The 19,448-nt window shown below is 43.1% G+C and overlaps 1 protein-coding gene across 1 annotated transcript in view; it reads right to left on the reverse strand.

The window, feature by feature from the left end:
- Positions 1–16,509, reverse strand: part of LOC121306608 (neuroligin-2-like) — a 59,165-nt gene extending 42,656 nt beyond the window's left edge. Inside the window, exon 1 of the mRNA XM_041238423.1 lies at positions 16,148–16,509. The gene's annotated coding sequence lies outside the window, so the exon portion shown is untranslated. The remainder of the gene's footprint in view (positions 1–16,147) is intronic.
- Positions 16,510–19,448: the final 2,939 nt, after the last annotated feature.

The following is a 19,448-nucleotide window of genomic DNA, read 5'->3' on the forward strand; positions in this document are numbered from 1 at the left end:
GCCAGTGCTAATAAGAGGGGAAAAGATGGGTTTTGAAGTTTAGTGTGACGGACAGTGCTGTGAGAGAGAGAGAGAGAGAGAGAGAGAGAGAGAGAGAGAGAGAGAGAGAGAGAGAGAGAGAGAGAGAGAGTGTTCCGGGCCTCCCTCAAACTGGCAATGGGGTTATTTTTTAAACAACCCAAGCATTTTTAATAACGGGTTCCAATAAAAACAGGCTTCATTTCAAGGAAAGCTGCTCCAATGTTTCTTCTGAGATCTTCAAACACAACACGAAGCTGTGGGCTGACAGGCTCCTATAGGCTAGGAACACTTAATCACATTTGTAGCTCAGGTCCTGTAGAGAGAAATCAATCCAGGTCTCGCGTAGAGAGATGCCCCGGGGCTGTGTTGACACGACGCCACAGCACTGCAGACCAATCGTTGGCAGCTTGGGCTTCAGCGAGAACACAAAGCTTATTTAAAGGCTGCCTGTGGTTGCGTCAGGATGTTTGCGCTAATACCTTAATTTGTGGTGCTGCTGTAAAACTAGAAGAGACCAAGCAGACCAGCGTTTGGGCTCTAGTGCCTTCATCAGCGTTACTGAAACAAAACTGTGTCAAGCAGAGCAGCGTTTGGGCTCTAGTGCCTTCATCAGCGTTACTGAAACAAAACTGTGTCAAGCAGAGCAGCGTTTGGGCTCTAGTGCCTTCATCAGCGTTACTGAAACTAAACTGAGTCAAGCAGACCAGCGTTTGGGCTCTAGTGCCTTCATCAGTGTTATTGAAACTAAACTGAGTCAAGCAGACCAGCGTTTGGGCTCCAGTGCCTTCATCAGTATTACTTTCACCTTTAGGTAAAACTAGAAGAAAATGAGCAACAATATTTGCTTTAATAGTGATGTCTTTGAAATCTTCCTATTGCATATTGTAGAAAAAAAATAAAAGCAAAGAACCAAAGGCTCTTCGATTTTAAAGCCTCATTTAAAGGAGGGGCAGAAATAACGTTGCTAGAGCTAATAAGAGGTAAGAACACTGCTTTCGGGCAGCGTTCCTTTAAGAGGCTGTCGTCATTGTGTTTATGTTGTGTTTGGTAATTGCTGCCATGGCACACAGTATTTCTCAAGCTGCTATTGCTGTGCTCACTGCCCTGTGTTTAAACCTCAATGGTTTTCAAATACTGGCACAGCGCTGCCTGTGCAATGCCTTCCACTGACCACATGCACAGAGAACAGACACACTGCAAACCTCCTGCAATCTCTGGGATCTATAAGAAAGCTAAGTTTCTGGACTACAATTACAGTTCTGAATCGGAAGTCTAGAATTTGCAAAGAAAGCCTGACTCATAGCACCAGAAAACAAAAGCAGCAGGTAGGCTCTGTGATTTGAGTGCACTGTAAAATTTATAAAAGGATGCATTTCTGTAAAGAGGGTGCAGTATATATAATATTCTGTAACGTATCATAAATTGTCAATGCGACACCATGATCAGTTGTGTTAATTGTGACTAGGCAACACTTAGAAAGAAAATCATTTAGTTTCAATTTTAAAATGCTGCTCTTGGTAATGAGACCTTCGTTGGTCCTAAAATAAGGGAAGAGGATGGATTTAAAAGCTTTGGTTAGCCTAAAGGACACAGTTCCCTAGCCTTGGTTTCTAGCTCTTATTTTGCATTCTGCCACACCCCCCTCTCAATAAACTAACCTGGAATTTTAATAAAAAAAGGTGGACTGGATTGATCCCCAGGTGAAATTATTAAACTCAGCCAGCGACGTTGCCATTGTGCTGAAGAGGCAGAATGAATTCCCTGTGTTGGCGTCTCAATCCCAGCTCTGACTGTAGAACAGTGTCTGGCCCCTCGCTGCAGATCGTTAGCGCTTTAATTGCAGCCCACGGGAATGCAAGGTGAGGAATTCATCAGAGCCCAGTCAATCGCATGCTTGCGAGGTCTGGGTTGCACCTCTGCAGGACCTGCATCAGCTGTAGCTCGCCGGATAATATCAGCTGCTGAAGCTGCAAGCGTGGCACAAGCCTCCAATAAAATGATTCCTGTGTTGGTGGGATCTCTGTGCTCTGTCTGCATTGTCGTGCCTGTTTAATATCCAGTGTGCGTGTTCTGTGCGGTGTGTCGTTTCAGAGCAGATCATTAGCCACCAGGCTTATTCCTTCCTCAAGGCAGGGGAAGTGAGCGGAGGGAAGCCTATCAGTGTTGCACTGTGCACTGAAGTGAGCGGAGGGAAGGAAATCAGTGTTGCACTGTGCACCGAAGTGAGTGGAGGGAAGCTTTTGCATTTGGAAGGAGAACGAATCTCCCTAAACGACATGGAAACTCACACGACCCGACAGGTGGCACGAGAAAAAGGTGAGGCTTATTTTTCTGCCCAATTCAGAAAGTCAGCGCCGAGAGCCAGAAGCGATTTGTTAGACTAGAGCACACATTACAGCCAGATGCATTGATTATTTCTCATTCACAATGTGAGCCATAAAAAGGCAACACAAAAAGACGTTCACATAGCAGCAGGTCACAGAGGGAATGAAAAAGGACGATGTTAAAACCATGTGTGGCAGAGCAAAGCTCTGCCCTTTTTAAATTGGCAGGGATGGGGTTAATTTCCCCTACCTGCCTGGGTTTATTATGTTCAGGTGGCTGGGGTTGATTAGCTGATTGATCATTAATTAACCTAATCAACTAATTAACCCCAGCCACCTGAACATAATAAACCCAGGCAGGTAGGGGAAATTAACCCCATCCCTGCCAATTTAAAAAGGGCAGAGCTTTGCTCTGCCACACCAAGCAAAACAGAGAGGGCTACAGACAGGAGAATTGAAATGAACATCATAATGCTACAAACAATATTTCATAACATCGTTTAGTTTGCCCAATTATTTTACAGACCGAGCGATAATAATCATTTACATAATCTACATTTTCGTTGAATTTGCAACCTCTTCTAAATCACACTAAATGTTTTCTCTCATCATTCTCTACAGCAATGTGTACTGTGCTGTTTTTTAATAGAATTTGAATTGGTGTTTTTGTTGTTGCTGATGGTTCTGCGTTATTGCGCTTTGAGACACTGGTCCATTGTTTTATACCCTTCCTGGGAGCATAATTGAGGCAGTGTGGTCCAGTGGTTAAAGACCAGAGCTTGTCACCTAGAAGGTCACAGGTTCAAATCCCACCTCTACCGCTGTCTGACTGGCTGTGTGTGACCCTGAGAGAGTCGCTTCACCTCCTTGCGCTCTGTGGATGAGATACTAAATCAACGCACTATTGGAAGTGACTCTGCATCTAATGCGCAGTTCACAGCCTGCCTCTGGAAAGCGCTTTGTGATGGAGGTACAGTGTGAAAGGCGCTATATAAAAATAAAGCTATTTATTATAATCAAGGGGATAGTAGATGGAAGATGCAAATATGGGGATGGGGAAAATTTGTGTGGTAGTGGAATAACTAATTTCTACTGGACACCTCCTAGTAATGAGGCATGGCTATAGAAAAAGTCATGTGACTAGGGTTACCAGATTTCTAGTGTGAAAAAGAGAATTTTATTTTTCTTCAACACTGACGCCTAAATGTCATCTAATCAAAACATGTCAAAATGTACAAAAAGCCAGATTAGAGAAAAATAGATATGTTATTAAAACACGTTATACACATATAAATCAGAATTACTTCCATAATTTTTGAATGGCGCTAACACGACCTAATGCATCGCTCTGCTGTAAACTTGCTGAGACACTGCTACAGTTTTGTATACAATATAAAAAAACTGGACGATTTAACAATTTTACTGTCACAGAACGGGATAAAAAAATTAAGGCTGAAAACTTGGGCGATCCCATTTTTCCCGGAACTTCTGGTAACCCTACACATGACTGCATTGTGGATCCCACAGGACAAAGCGAAGGGTGCAGCTGGATTTGTCTACAAGCTGGAATGGTTGATGAGATGTTAGCAACACTCTCTGTATTTATACTGGCTGGACTCTGTCCCCCCTGGCGTTTCTTGCGTTACATAAATCAGGCGATTTAAATAAGTGAATCTCCATTCAGGAGCACAGGGACTGCACCTTTAAGAGCGAGCACTGAGGGAAACAGAGGGCCTCTATGCAGGACAGGGAATGCTTTCACCTGCCCCCACCCCCTCGCTGCTCGAACGGGTGCAGCTGGCATTCTGCCCCCTGGCTTTCGATCAGGCAGGCCTCTCGCCCACGGAGCCCAGCTGGCCTGGCAGAGAGATGTGGGGGCGGGTGCTGGCAGAGACTGGGAGGGAGGGCATCACGCTGGCATCACAACCAAGCCTTTACCAATCTACGTTATGGAGAAACAGTTCTCTATTTCCTGGTAGGCAAAGGAAGGTCCTGAGCAAGTTTCATCACAGCTAGAAACAGAAATGCGCGCTTCTAGAAGTCCACTTGACATGGTGTGAAAGACATACGCTGGTTGCTTTATTAGGATCTGCCTAACCAACTGGATCAGGTGTCGCTTACTGAAATGGGCAGAAAGGTAGTGAATGAAATTCAGCGTCAAAAATGTAGGATCCAAATACCAAATGAGGGGGGATAGAACTGGAACAGGCCCACCAAGAGAAAGAGCTTGGCGTTGAAATAGACTCACCACTGTCAGCAACCAGATAGTGCAGGGAAGCAATCAGAAAGGCAAACAGAATGAGATGATGAGGTTGTATAATGCACTGGTGAGACCACACTTTCTTTGTCCATTTCTGGTCACCACCGCACCAAAGGGACAATGCGACCCTGGAGAGAGTCCAGTGAAGAGCCACCAAACTAATTCCAGGGATTAAAGGAGTGAGCTGGGAAGACAGGCAGGAAGAATTCTATTTAGCACGGAACAAAAAAGAATTAGAGGGACATGACTGAGGTCTTTAAAATCTTAAAAGGAGCTGCTATAATTAACCAATTCTTTAAGTGTACAGACTTAGGACTAAGGAGACTCTTCTTCCCACAGAGCGGTCAGGGGATGAAATGGGTTACCTAGCCATGGTTTTGAGGCAGAGCCATTAAAACCCAACTTGACAAAGTTTTGAGATCAATCCACCAGCACAGAGGGAGGATGTTCAAACAGTATAAGAGCCTCCCTTTGTCTTTCTCTGCTTACCAGCACAGAGGGAGGATGTTCAAACAGTATAAGAGCCTCCCTTTGTCTTTCTCTGCTTACCAGCACAGAGGGAGGCTATTCAGAGAGTTTAAGAGCCCCATTTATCTTTCTCTGCTCCACCAGCACAGCGGGAGGCTGTTCAGAGAGCATAAGAGCCTCTTTTTCTCTGCTCCGCCAGCACAGAGGGAGGCTGTTCAGAAAGTATAAGAGCTTTCCTTTCTCTTTATTTGCTCCATCGGCACAGAGGGAGGCTGCTCAGAGAATATAAGAGCCTCCCTTACTCTTTCTCGCCTCCACCAGCACTGCTGTAAGGTTGTACGTAAGTCGCAATAATTATATGTGCCTCTTGAAATGGTAAACAGTGATATTCTGTATGTGCTTAATGTTTAGGGTTCCAGCTAAGAATACCCCATTAGCAACACACTGCTCCCTCTGCTTCCTTCAGCTTTGATTATCTATATCTGTTCTCTGTTCAAAGAAACTTAAAGACAGCAAGCTTTGAATTAAAGGTTTATTAAACTCTTAGACAAAGCGTGCAAACAGATAGCTCTAATTAGTATGAATTCAGCACATGCCCTGGATTGTATCACAGGTCACTGAAGTGGGTTGTGTGAAGGAGGAGGAAGAGAGCTGGTTGAATTATATGACAGAGGAGGAGAGAACGTAGGAGACAGGAGAGAGGAGACCACGGGGAGGGGGCGTGATTCTTGTCACGTACGCTGGATGCTTGTAAAACGTGCTTTTAGCTCACTTTTGTATACTGTGTATAGCACTGACTCCGAGCTCAGACAACATCTCCGATGCCAGGTGAGGGCTCAGAAACTGACATCTCTGATGCCGCGGAAGCGCAGACGACCACCTTTCGATGCCAACGAGGAAACGCTCCTCTGCAGTTCAGCTTAACGTCCACCGAGACCCCCACCCCCCCCAGAGGAGCCAGCCTTCATTTTTGCGTTCGATTTTGTTCTCCGCTGTTTCCACAATGAAGACTTTGCTAACTTTGTCAGACTCTTTGATAGTAAAGGAGACGACCTAGCCATGGTTTTGAGGCAGAGCCATTAAAACCCAACTTGACAAAGTTTTGAGATCAATCCACCAGCACAGAGGGAGGATGTTCAGACAGTATAAGAGCCCCATTTGTCTTTCTCTGCTCCACCAGCACAGAGGGAGGCTGTTCAGAGAACATAAGAGCCTGCAAAGACAAGCTACGCGAGAGCAGTACGGTACTTACAAGGCAGGCACCTTATAGCACAACTCTGGGCAGTAAATCTCCAGGAATAATTACTAGCAGCAGTTTCAATCTGCGAACGGTGGCTTCTCTCTGGAATTCGGGCACACGTTGCATGAAACATTTCCAACCACAGATTCATCTGTGGATATACAGATGGGGAATTGACTTTAATGAAGATTATAAATCAGGAATTGGAAAGCAAGCGCGTGAAAACAGATGGATTTATCAGAGACCTCCCTGTTCTACCTATCCGAGTGGCGCTTCAGTATGCAGGGTCATCATTATAATGTATGGCCCAGTCATTACACTGACTGAATACGCCAGTCTGTAGATCTATACACGTGGAGAGACAGACAGAAAAAACAGATTATATATTTATATAGTTATCTTTGTTTAATTAAGGTCTCAATCCTAAAATTCCATACCACTTTGTAGTTTTCCATATACTGATAAAGAAAAACTGAAACTACTGTGCTGCTATTATGGCTTGCGGTATCATTTTGTAGTTTCTTTGATTACACAATGTTATTAAATATCTAAACTATTAAAAAAACAATTCTCTCAATCCTACAACTGTAGGCGATACAAAACATTTGCCCATAGCCATACATCCACAGCTCCAAAACACAGCTCCTCTATATACTTGGAGATTATGATTCACTGCCTCACTTATGCTAAACAAAGTTAGCAAGTAACATTACTATTGGACAAGCTGCTCTCAGGATCCCTGCTAAACTTTGAGCTGACAGGGAGTGTGATGCTGGGAGATTAATGGATCCACCAGAGGACTGTAATAGCTCTACCCTGCAAGCTGCTGTTCCCAGGACTGACGTGTTTTCAATGATCAGTGGCATCCCTTCATGCAACCTAGCAAAATGCGCACAACTGAAGAATTATCACAGAGTCTGCAAGGAGTAATTAACACATTACAGGCGCTAAGAACTTTTAAAAAAATTGCATGAAAAAAGTAAAACATTTCATAAAGAAAACGAGGGCAATACATACTCGTTCTGATTTACTGGAATTTTTATAAAAATTTAGCTGTCAATTATTTTTGTTATTTTCTCCCATATTTGAAATGCCCAATTATTATTTTTAGGCTCACCGCTACCACCCCTCCCCCCCCCCCACCCCCCCAGCCCGCGCTGACTCGAAGACGAACGCACGCTGTCCTCCGAAGCGAGTGCCATCAGCCGCCCGCTTCTTCACACGCTGAGGACTCACCGTACAGCCGCCCAGGAGCTACAGCGTGGGAGGAGATTCACCTAGACACTCCAGTCCAGGGCAGGCTGGAGGCACGGAGACTGAACTGCTCCCTCCCACCCCCCCTAAGAGAAAGGGGGCTCCCTCCAGTCCAGGGCAGGCTGGAGGCACGGAGACTGAACTGCTCCCTCACCCCCCCTAAGAGAAAGGGGGCTCCCTCCAGTCCAGGGCAGGCTGGAGGCACGGAGACTGAACTGCTCCCTCACCCCCCCTAAGAGAAAGGGGGCTCCCTCCAGTCCAGGGCAGGCTGGAGGCATGGAGGCTGAACTGCTCATTAAATAACTTTCATTGATACTGGGAAGTAAATGGTTAAATTTTCTAATAAGTTTTACTGTGGGATTCATGAGATATACATGATTATTATTATTCCACAAGATATTTAACAATAAAAGGATTATGAGATGGCCTTGCGCTATAAATCCACGTGTCATGTGTCACTGAAGGAAAGGATGGCAGACGACCAGAACCTCTACAAAGGATTGCATTTCCCCGGCTATATGATTATAAATCACTTTCTCAGCAAACATAAAATCGCACCGCCTGTACACCTGGCTCAGCAGCTGTTGCAATCTGCCAAGAAGAAATACAGTAAAATCTCACTTACTCTTTAAAAATGCAGCACTTTAAAATGAAAATTTGAAACAACACAGTCCCACCGTCAGCTTGGAATATTTGGGGCTATTTTCAGGGTAAGATCGAGCTTGGTTCATCTTTCAAACTGCAGTGTTGTCAAATGTACCTTTTGTTTTATTCACAGAAGTCACAAACGCCTCCAAAAGGGAAGTGTTGGAGAGCGTGCCCCAAAGATCAGCAAAGTGATTGGAACGTGTTTGATCCCAGGACTTTATTATAAATAATGACATCTCTTCAGCCGAGAAAGAAAAAAGAGAGGATTGATTGAAGTCTAACGTCAGAAATGGTCCAGATAAAGCTAACTCAGGACACGACTTCAAGTTTAGCACAGAGAGAAGAACAGGAGGGCCAAAATGGAAGCTGAGCAGAGTTCAGAACAGGAGATAGGAATCGTCAAGCAGGTAGAACCTCAGAATTACAAACCCCAAACTTAAGAACTCAAGCTGCAGGAAACGCGTTTTGTTTAAAACAAAATAAAAACAAGCGCTACGTTAACTCAGGTTTTCGTGGATTTTTTGCTACAGTTCCAGCTTTGAAGGTAACTTCGATGTAGCCTTTGTGTTATTCTCCAGATTGAGGGTGAAGATAGCAGGTGTACACATTTATCAAACCGCTGAAAACTCGTTTGCAGAGCTATGGACTTTTCCAAGGCGTTTGTAACTCTGAGGTTGGACTTTAGTAGGATCTAAAACATTGGGAACATTAAAGAGACGAGATTCTGTGCTTTTAAGTAGGGGAGAACGGTGCGCTAACAAGAGTCTTGAAGAGCCAAATAGCCTTTTCTCATTCCCAAACTCATGTAAAAGACAACATTTACAGCACCTCATGCACTTATTGTATAAGGCATCTTTAAAACATTGTAGCATGTTTGCTCCAGAAATCGTTTAAAGACGTTTCAATGCTTACATGTGTAGCTTTGAAAGAAACACACATTGCAGCATCTAGCACCCACGCCAGGTTAAAGAAAGGTCCTAGAACGCGTGCTTCTTTCAAAACTGCACAGGTAGGAAAACGGATTTGAAAAACTTGGAGCATTTCTTGAAATGGGGATCGGAGGGGGCAGGTCAAGGAGAACCAGGAAAGTCATCCCCTGAAGCAAGCTTTTAAAATGACCGCTCATTTAATGTAATTCTCAAGTTATGGTCTGCAGCTGTGGCTAAAAGTTTTGCATCACTTAGAGTTTTAGGATTGACACCCAGTTTAAAGAAAACAACTATACGAACATATTTTCATGTTAACATCAAGTTATTCAGCAGGTTTCATACGATTTATTTCGTTCACACTGCACGCTGCTGAGGCCACCCTCCTGCAAAGCGTGAACCCAGAAGGCTGGTTGTTTGTGCAGCATGGCAAGGACAATCAGATCATTCTCTTCCAGATCTATGTCAAGCCATGCTTCAGTAGACAGGCTGCTTTTTAAACATCACAAAATATTAATAAACATCTCCCTGATCTCCCGGCGTTGACACTGCCAGCTCTTTCTCTCCAGCGCAACAGAAGAGATTATACAAGCCAGTATGTTGAATACATGTGTTGACCGCTTGGGGGGGGGGGGGGGGTGCACATACCAGAAGACCTACCTGCATGAAAAACAATTGCGCGATGAAATCTGATGAAGACTCAGCTATAAAAGTCCTTTCTCGTATGTAAATTGAGCTAGCTATGGTTCTTTGTATGCAGGCCCAGGTAACTAGGGTACATTTAAACTGTCATGCTTGTGTCATAGAAATTGCCATACATAATCTCTGCCCCTTATTTACTAAAGACTTTCAAATCCATTTTCTACCCTCTATTAGAAACATCATTAGCCCCCCCCCCCACCTCTTTCAAATGATAAGGTTTATTTTGGGGGTTTTTTTGTCATATTGACTCTGCAGATATTTTAAATATGATCCTTTACATGAGCCCTGCCTCCTGCTACCTGACCACTCTCTGTGCTCCAGGTCCCCTGCTGTAACCGCTAGGCTACGTCACATTCCTCAAGCTACCTGATCACTCTCTGCGTTCTAACCTGTCATCACCCTCGCCATGACCGTTCTGTAATTCCATCAACAGAACTTCTGAGCGCTTGCAGGAGACTACATAGACTGGATGTGATGAATCACAGAGCAGGTGTTTTCACAGCGGTATTGCACCTGGTAATCAAGTTAACTTGCCACCTTGGTAAAGAAGAGCGTTTCTCACATTTCTCCACTTCACCCCAGACGAAATGCTGTAAAACGAAAGAGCCCCAGTGCGAGGCTGCTGTTCTGTTTCAACCCTGCGCCTGCATTTCAAGAGGAGTCCCGCAGTGGCCTCTTCAAAGCATACCAGCGCCTCCACCAGAGGGGAGCCTTGATACAGCCCATCTGCCATTTCCGTATTCCAACTCACCCTGTCTGAAAACGTAATTCGAGGCTGTGTTCACACAGGAGCACTTCTAAACGACTGCACTGCGTTTCGACGCACGACCGCGGCTGCCAGTGACATGCTTGTCCCCGAGTGACGTTTCAGTGTTTCCGCGACTTTCTTTTTTTAGCAGCTCTCTCGCTGGATGGCAGATAATTAAATCTGCTTGTAAGCTGAGTTCGCCTGGGGGCGTTGCTACATAGCAGAGCAGCTCATGTGTCTGCAGGTCGGACTGTGAACATACTTGAGAAGGTACTGATGCCACGGTCAGACTAGCGGCCGTCTCACCAGTTACAAAAAGGGGGCGCTCTAACCTCGAGCTAATTTACTCGCCTCTCACTCCTACCTTTCACCTCTGGAGGCCTGGGTTCCAATCTGAGGCACTAGGTGGCACAGAGAGATGGAATTGGCGCTGGCCAATGAAAAGTGGGAGTCAGAAGCTGCTAGCCAATCAGCAGCCTCGGTTTAATTAAATGAAACACCAACTGAGTCAATCAATACACATGTAAACTAGTGTTTACTAGCAACTGAACCACGCCAAAATGCACTAAACACCAAATACAATGGCTTCACACGCAGAGTGTGTTCAGCAACCCTCTGAAAATAAACCGCAAAGCTCAAATCAATCTTTAAAACGAATCAAGAGACCAAAACATGGAGCGCAAATGCACGGCCAAGATGACAACATTTAATCCTGTCGAAACATCATGGCTAATATTGTTTTACAGTTGTGTTTTAAACTCCCAAAACCCACCTGTTCTCTCTTGCTCTCCGTGCTCTTTAAGCCTGATCTTTGCTATTAGCTGCTGTGTTGCTGCTACTATTTCATGTATTATGCTGCTATCCTGTATTCTGCTCTTTCCACTGTATTTAATGCACTATTTCATGTATTCTGCTGCTATCCTGTATTCTGCTCTTTCCACTGTATTTAATGCACTATTTCATGTATTATGCTGCTATCCTGTATTCTGCTCTTTCCACTGTATTTAATGCACTATTTCATGTATTATGCTGCTATCCTGTATTCTGCTCTTTCCACTGTATTTAATGCACTATTTCATGTATTCTGCTGCTATCATGTATTCTGCTCTTTCCACTGTATTTAATGCACTATTTCATGTATTATGCTGCTATCCTGTATTCTGCTCTTTCCACTGTATTTAATGCACTATTTCATGTATTCTGCTGCTATCCTGTATTCTGCTCTTTCCACTGTATTTAATGCACTATTTCATGTATTCTGCTGCTATCATGTATTCTGCTCTTTCCACTGTATTTAATGCACTATTTCATGTATTCTGCTGCTATCATGTATTCTGCTCTTTCCACTGTATTTAATGCACTATTTCATGTATTATGCTGCTATCCTGTATTCTGCTCTTTCCACTGTATTTAATGCACTATTTCATGTATTATGCTGCTATCATGTATTCTGCTCTTTCCACTGTATTTAATGCACTATTTCATGTATTCTGCTGCTATCCTGTATTCTGCTCTTTCCACTGTATTTAATGCACTATTTCATGTATTATGCTGCTATCCTGTATTCTGCTCTTTACACTGTATTTAATGCACTATTTCATGTATTATGCTGCTATCATGTATTCTGCTCTTTCCACTGTATTTAATGCTCTATTTCATGTATTATGCTGCTATCCTGTATTCTGCTCTTTCCACTGTATTTAATGCACTATTTCATGTATTATGCTGCTATCCTGTATTCTGCTCTTTCCACTGTATTTAATGCACTATTTCATGTATTATGCTGCTATCATGTATTCTGCTCTTTCCACTGTATTTAATGCACTATTTCATGTATTATGCTGCTATCATGTATTCTGCTCTTTCCACTGTATTTAATGCACTATTTCATGTATTATGCTGCTATCCTGTATTCTGCTCTTTCCACTGTATTTAATGCACTATTTCATGTATTCTGCTGCTATCATGTATTCTGCTCTTTCCACTGTATTTAATGCACTATTTCATGTATTATGCTGCTATCATGTATTCTGCTCTTTCCACTGTATTTAATGCACTATTTCATGTATTATGCTGCTATCCTGTATTCTGCTCTTTCCACTGTATTTAATGCACTATTTCATGTATTCTGCTGCTATCCTGTATTCTGCTCTTTCCACTGTATTTAATGCACTATTTCATGTATTATGCTGCTATCCTGTATTCTGCTCTTTCCACTGTATTTAATGCACTATTTCATGTATTATGCTGCTATCCTGTATTCTGCTCTTTCCACTGTATTTAATGTATTATGCATTGTGTGTTTTTTACTGTATATCATGTATGATGCATTTCTCTCTATTTGAAGTATTATGGATTTTCTTGTTGTTACTGCATCTTGTAAAGCGCTTTGTGATGGTGCCCCGCTATGAAAGGCGCTATATAAAATAAAGATTGATTGATTGATTGATTGATAAAGATGCAAGTAGTACTCGATGAGCTTTTTAAAATACTGGCTTCACCGGAATACAGTTAGCGAAAAAGGTTTCGTGTCAATCGCTTTTTCCAAAGCACCGTTGCATCCCTAAAAGGAATACCGATCAAATTGCCGTCCACTTTGTTACTGTAACCTGGCATTTCCACTTCTGTATCAGATTGGACCGAAAACCAATACATACTTTCAATTCTCCAAGCCTGATATCATAAGTTAAACCCTAGGCAATCTAGATTCCTTATTACACAGAAAGGCGTTAGAAATAACGATCCATCCAATGAAAGATTAAAGGAGAGAGTCAGCCCCCTACAATATCAGGTGCCATACCCACACACCGAACCAATCTGAAACTTTGTAGACTGGCTTGCTAGCTCGGATTCAATTGATCTAAATATTAGAGAATTCAGAAAGGGTCGCTGTGATATTCTAATCTCCCCTGGGAGTTGGTATATAGTAGAGACTGTCTCTAGGGTTACCTTATATCTCCAGAACAGCTCGTCCAATTGTGTTAAACTTGGTGAGCACATGTTGCCGAAATGAGTAGAATCTAGGGGTCAGGGAACTAGCGGATGTAGGTCACAGTGATCTTTAACAATACTGAAGGCTGTGGAAATAAAGACACTTCCTCGCTGCCTAATAACTCAGGCTTAAAAGCATTGCCTTTTTTTCATTAGCCTCTATTGATATATGCAACAGTGTTTTTAATGTGAAATCCTGCACGTTTACAAAAGTCCATCCATATAGAGCAAACTCTACTAGGTCGGTCAAGTGACCGGCAAAAGGGGGGCAGCCTGTTTAACGATAAGAGTTTCTTGAATGAAACGAACGCCACGAGGCTCCTGTAACTTATTGCTCTCAGTTAAGCCTGTGCATTTGCACGGATTGATGCTTTGTTTATCTGGGTGTTATTCTGATCCCTCCAGACGGGTTTTACAGTATAGTCTTGCCTCTTTAAACATGGGAAAAACATAGATAAGGTTGCCATTATTAGAGGTTGTCAAAAAGCTAAAAAAATATGTTTGGTTTCTTCAGCAACCCTGTGGTAAAGCAGAATCAATTGAAGAAACAAAAAACAAACCTGGACGATCTGATGAACTTTCATGTCAACCTTTTCATGTTTGGAATGAAAGCGAGATGTGGGATGCTTGCATGTTCGCATTGAGATTTGGTGCACTTCGGAACGATTCGTGTCAGGTTGGTTTGGAATAAAAGTTGAGCTTCAATTACAACGAAGCTTCGTTTCAAATATTTAACGAATAAGCAAAGGCAGAATACTGCATGCAAGAGACGGACGGCCACGCGTGATTCTGCTTGTGTTCACAATCTCATCTCATCAGCTCGCTCCCAACAGCTCATCCTTCGTTCCGGTTGTCCTTTCGCTGTAACGAACCCCTCGACATAACGAACAAAAGGCTGGGACCCCCAACGGGTTTGCTGTAGCGAGGGTGTACTTAACGAAAAAACTGACAAACTCATTTCAGAATCTAACACGAAATGCTGCACTGCTATAATGGCTTCTTGTAGACTTTTGCGAGGTCATTTTTTAGTATAACTGATTCCATGATGTTAAATGACAAGATCTCGATGATGTTCATGTCTCTCTCTCTCTCTCTCTCTCTCTCTCTCTCTCTCTCTCTCTCTCTCTCTCTATATATATATATATATATATATATATATATATATATATATAGTTCTTGTAATGATCTTATTGCTAGTTTATACAACACACGGGGTGTTTGATTCAATAGAGGGGCTGTCAAAAGATTGGACAGCAAAGGCTTAGGGTTAAGTTAAATATTCAATTAAGCAGTGCCTATCACTTTCTGTGCGCTACGCATGTTTCAAACCGTGGCATGTTGACGTCGGGCACGTAGCGAGAGGTATGTTGGTCATACGCGCTCCACACCGAAATATAGACATCCTCACATATTCAGAAATACGTGATTGCAACGTTTTTCTCGCTGTAGACGCTAACTGAGGCTAGTTGGCTCCAATTAGGCTATTGTGTGTTGATATTTTTCTATGAGCATAATAATAATAATAATAATAATATGTAGCTTTTTCTATATAACAGTCCAGTGTGTGCGTGCTGATTATGTGAATGCCATACCTCGTATGGAAAACGGATTTACAGTTATGTAACACCACACACGACTTTTAAAAGGGATATACGGATTTATTTGCTTGGTTTTAATTTCTCACACACACACACACACACATGCAAAGCCCGTTCATTGCTCTCAAACACCCCAGTGTTTATACGAACCCTACAAAACACACTGCAAACGTTTACCTGAAATATAAAAGCATATGCACGCCTCAACGAAATCAGTCTTCCATTGAAGCAAAAAAAAAAAAAACCAAAACGCAGTCCCTAGAAATCATGGAGAGGTTCCCTACCTTGTCAATGAATCCCTTCAGCCTGCCCCCGGCTAGCGGGGCGGATAGACCGCCTCTCGGCTCTGGAATTGGGAATTAGAGACCGGTTCGGCTATTCTTCAGCGCAGGCACGCTTCCTTCAAATAACATCGACGCACTTTTATTGTATCAAAAAAAAAAAAAAAAAAAAAAAGGACAAAAAAATAAATAAAGCGCACCCCCCTTTTTTGCTTTCGGATCCCCTTTGAATCTCAGACTCCTTCGCTTTCTCCCAGATCACAAGAGACGTACATGTTTTTGCAGCAGAGGCAAACGTTGCTTAAAATAAAACTATATTTATATATGCAAACGGTATTTAAAAAAACAAACAAAAAAAAACAATATATGGCAATGCGTTTTGTTATTTTTATATCATTTCTGCAACGTCTACGTTGCAAACGCATTCCACAGCATATGTTGGTTCTTCTTTTTTAAATAAAGGAAAAAAATAGCCACATTTTCCAGAAATCGTGGTACATATATTGAGGTGCATGATATATATATATATATATATATATATATATATATATATATATATATATATAGATAGATAGATAGATAGATAGATAGATAGATAGATAGATATACACGACTCCTTTCCTCTCCGTCCGTCTCCCTTTCTTTTATTCGCAAATTCTGGAGAGAAAAAAATAATAATACTCAACCACAAAATCGTCAATGCGATGTGCTTGTTTATTTTTCACGATGCTCTCTCTCTCTCTCTGTCTCTCTGGTGGCAGCAGCCTCTTAATGTTATTCAAAAACGTTGCTTTGCCATGCAAAGCCACACAGTCCGGGGCTGGCGATGTCTGCGAAGGGGAGTCTGTGATTTGTGGGCGCTCTTTGTCGTCGTGAATCCCGAGTTTGGAGAGATTTGTCGGGTTTGTTAGATTCTAACCCTCCTCCTTCTTGGGTTTTTTTTTTTTTTTTTTTTTTCCTGCCTGGATCGCAGTTTTCACGTTTTCATCCACAGAAGCAGCGAGTCCCTCGGCTGACAGACAGACGTGAAGTGAGCCCTGGTCCTTGAAGAAATCTCAGAACCCTGCATCGAGGTGACGTCAGAGCATCTCAAAGCTGAACTACCCGTTTCTCAGTGCGTGTGCGTGTGCGTGTGCGTGTGCGTGTGCGTGTGCGTGTGCGTGTGTGTGTGTGTGTGTGTGTGTGTGTGTGTGTGTGTGTGTGTGTGTGTGTGTGTGCGTGTGTGTGTGTGTGTGCGTGTGTGTGTGTGTGTGTGTGTGCGTGTGTGTGTGTGTGTGCGTGTGTGTGTGTGTGTGTGTGTGTGTGTGTGTGTGTGTGCGTGTGTGTGTGTGTGTGTGTGTGTGTGTGTGTGCGTGTGTGTGTGCGTGTGCGTGTGTGTGTCTGTGCGTGTGTGTGTGTGTGTGTGTGTGTGTGTGTGTGTGTGTGTGTGTGTGTGTGTGTGCGTGTGTGTGTGTGTGTGTGTAGGTATTATCAATGTGTGGACAAAATTTGAGAAAATGTCCCCACAAAGACAGTAACTCCTGAAAAAAAAAAAACGACGTGGTGGGGGCGTCCCCACTTTCTAAAACACCTTTTTAAGAACTAAATATGCCTTAAAAAAAAAAAAAAAAAAAAACAAAAAACGCTAAAAGAGCCAAAATATTGAGTTTGTTGTCGACTTTCACCCTGTGTGGAGTTTTGTCCGACTGGAGTCAGAAATACAGTGAGAGTCAATGAGAAGACCCCACAGATATAACGTGTGTGTGTGTGTGTGTGTGTGTGTGTGCCGTGCAGTCTTTGAAACTTTACCAATGCAAACATCCATAGCGCTATTGTATTCTTTAATTCAGCTCTATCCGTCCATCGCACTGATATATTCGTGGCTGCACCAGGATACCCGCGTATGCAGGTTAATGCACGAATATATCAGTGCGATATTATAAGCGCAATATAGCGAGAACACGCGGTTATTTCACACGTGCGTTACTGCTCTGATCTGTAGAATTACTTTTCAAACCTGATGAAGCATTTCAGTGCTATTTTGGGCTATGTGTTTTTAAATAACTGTAATGCTTCAAAGTGGTTCATTATACAGGTCTCCTATGTGTAGTTCTGAAAGAAACACATAGTAGACCAAACCTGTATTTGCATTCTAAAACACGTCAACCGGTGTTACCTCAGGTTAAAGAAAGTTATGTTTTTGTCTCTGCACATTCTGTTATCCCTTCCCGTGGTCAAATGATTTCATTTGCTGTAAACCTTTTAATAAAGGTGTTTAGGCAATCTGTCAAATTATGAGCTTAGTATCTGGCCTAGAGCACAAACTTATTAGTTACCTGGTCAAACGCCTGGTTTTGCAGAATAACCTTTATCAGAGCACCTCAAAATGTGTCATCGATCTCCTCTATATACCCGCCTGCATGAAAACACCTCTGGGTGGGAGAATCTCAATTTCCGCTCAGTAATCAGCGATATAGAAACAATAGGCACTCGTGTGTGACAGTGTTAGACCGCTCTGTGCTTTAATCAGGTGTCTGAAACAACTTCTAAAAAGTCTCCTGCGTTTTACTGTTTGTGGCTGTGTGTTAATGTGCACACAGCTGTGCAAAGTGAATCTAAATAAGAAGACACATCTCTGAATGAAAACGACTCTGCTATTTCAGTCCTGTATCAGGTTGCTCAGAAGTGCAGTGGAAGATGAGAGAGAGAGAGAATCGCAATGGAAAATTTCTCTTCAAGCTTAAAACACATTTTTTCTTAAGCGCTAATGGACGTCTTCTATTGGGTTATACCAAAATAGCCAGACTCCATCTTTCCAGACAGACAGACAGACAGATACACTCAGAGACAGACACACAAACACACTCAGATAGACGCACTCAGAGACAGACAGACAGACACACACACACACACTCAGAGACAAACAGACAGACAGACAGACAATCAACTGTCACATCATTCCAATCTTAAAATACGACTTCACTACTGTGGTTAAAGAAAGGGGCTTGCGGGATCCCAGCTCAGCCATTGACTCCCTGTGTGTGACCCTGAGCAGGTCACTGAACCTCCTTGTGCTGCGTCTTTGGGGTGAGGCGTTGTTGTAAGCGACTCTGCAGCTGATGCAAAGCTCACACACCCTAGCCTTGTATCTTGCAAAGAGCTTTGTGATGGTGCTCCACTATGAAAGGCGCTATATACAGATTGTTATTATTCTGCACAGAATGATCTCTGTGAACCCGCTGGCATTCCATTGCAGCTTCACTTGCTTCATTCTATCAGTTCTGAGAGGTGCAGCTCTAGAGTGACTCACACTGGACAGTGCTTTGAATAAGGGGCTGGGAGCAGAGAGCCAGTTTCAGTACTATATACCTCAAGCACATTCTTACTTTCTTTCTTCTCTCCCTCTCTCCCTCTCTCCCTCTCTCTCTCTCTCTCCCCCCTCTCTCTTCCTCTCTCCTCTTCTCTCCTCCTCCCTTTCTCTCTCTCTCTCTCTCTCTCTCTCTCTCTCTCTCTCTCTCTCTCTCTCTCTCTCTCTCTCTCTCTCTCTCTCTCTCTCTCTCCTCATCTCTGTCTAGTTGTCTTGCTCTTGGTAGAGTGTCACTCAGCACAGCCTCCATTCTGCTGGTTTCCATGGAAACTACCAAGACTATTCGCTTTCCTTTCACAGAATCTTCAAACAGCACCAAGCACTTCAGAAAACGACAGCGTCTTCAAGCACTGTTTAGTATTGCATGTGCTGAAGACACTGTCACAGGGGGAAGGGAACAATCATAAACAAATCTTTCAAACTAAATTTGTTTTCTACCTAATATGAAATCCCCAGAGGACAGGCTTGAGGCACAGAGACTGAACTGCTCCCTCACCCCCCTAAGAGAAAGGGGGCTCCCTCCAGTCCAGGGCAGGCTTGAGGCACAGAGACTGAACTGCTCCCTCACCCCCCTAAGAGAAAGGGTGCTCCCTCCAGTCCAGGGCAGGCTTGAGGCTCGGAGACTGAACTGCTCCCTCCCT

This window comes from Polyodon spathula, chromosome 48, assembly GCF_017654505.1.
Source record: "Polyodon spathula isolate WHYD16114869_AA chromosome 48, ASM1765450v1, whole genome shotgun sequence".
Lineage (NCBI taxonomy): Eukaryota > Metazoa > Chordata > Actinopteri > Acipenseriformes > Polyodontidae > Polyodon > Polyodon spathula.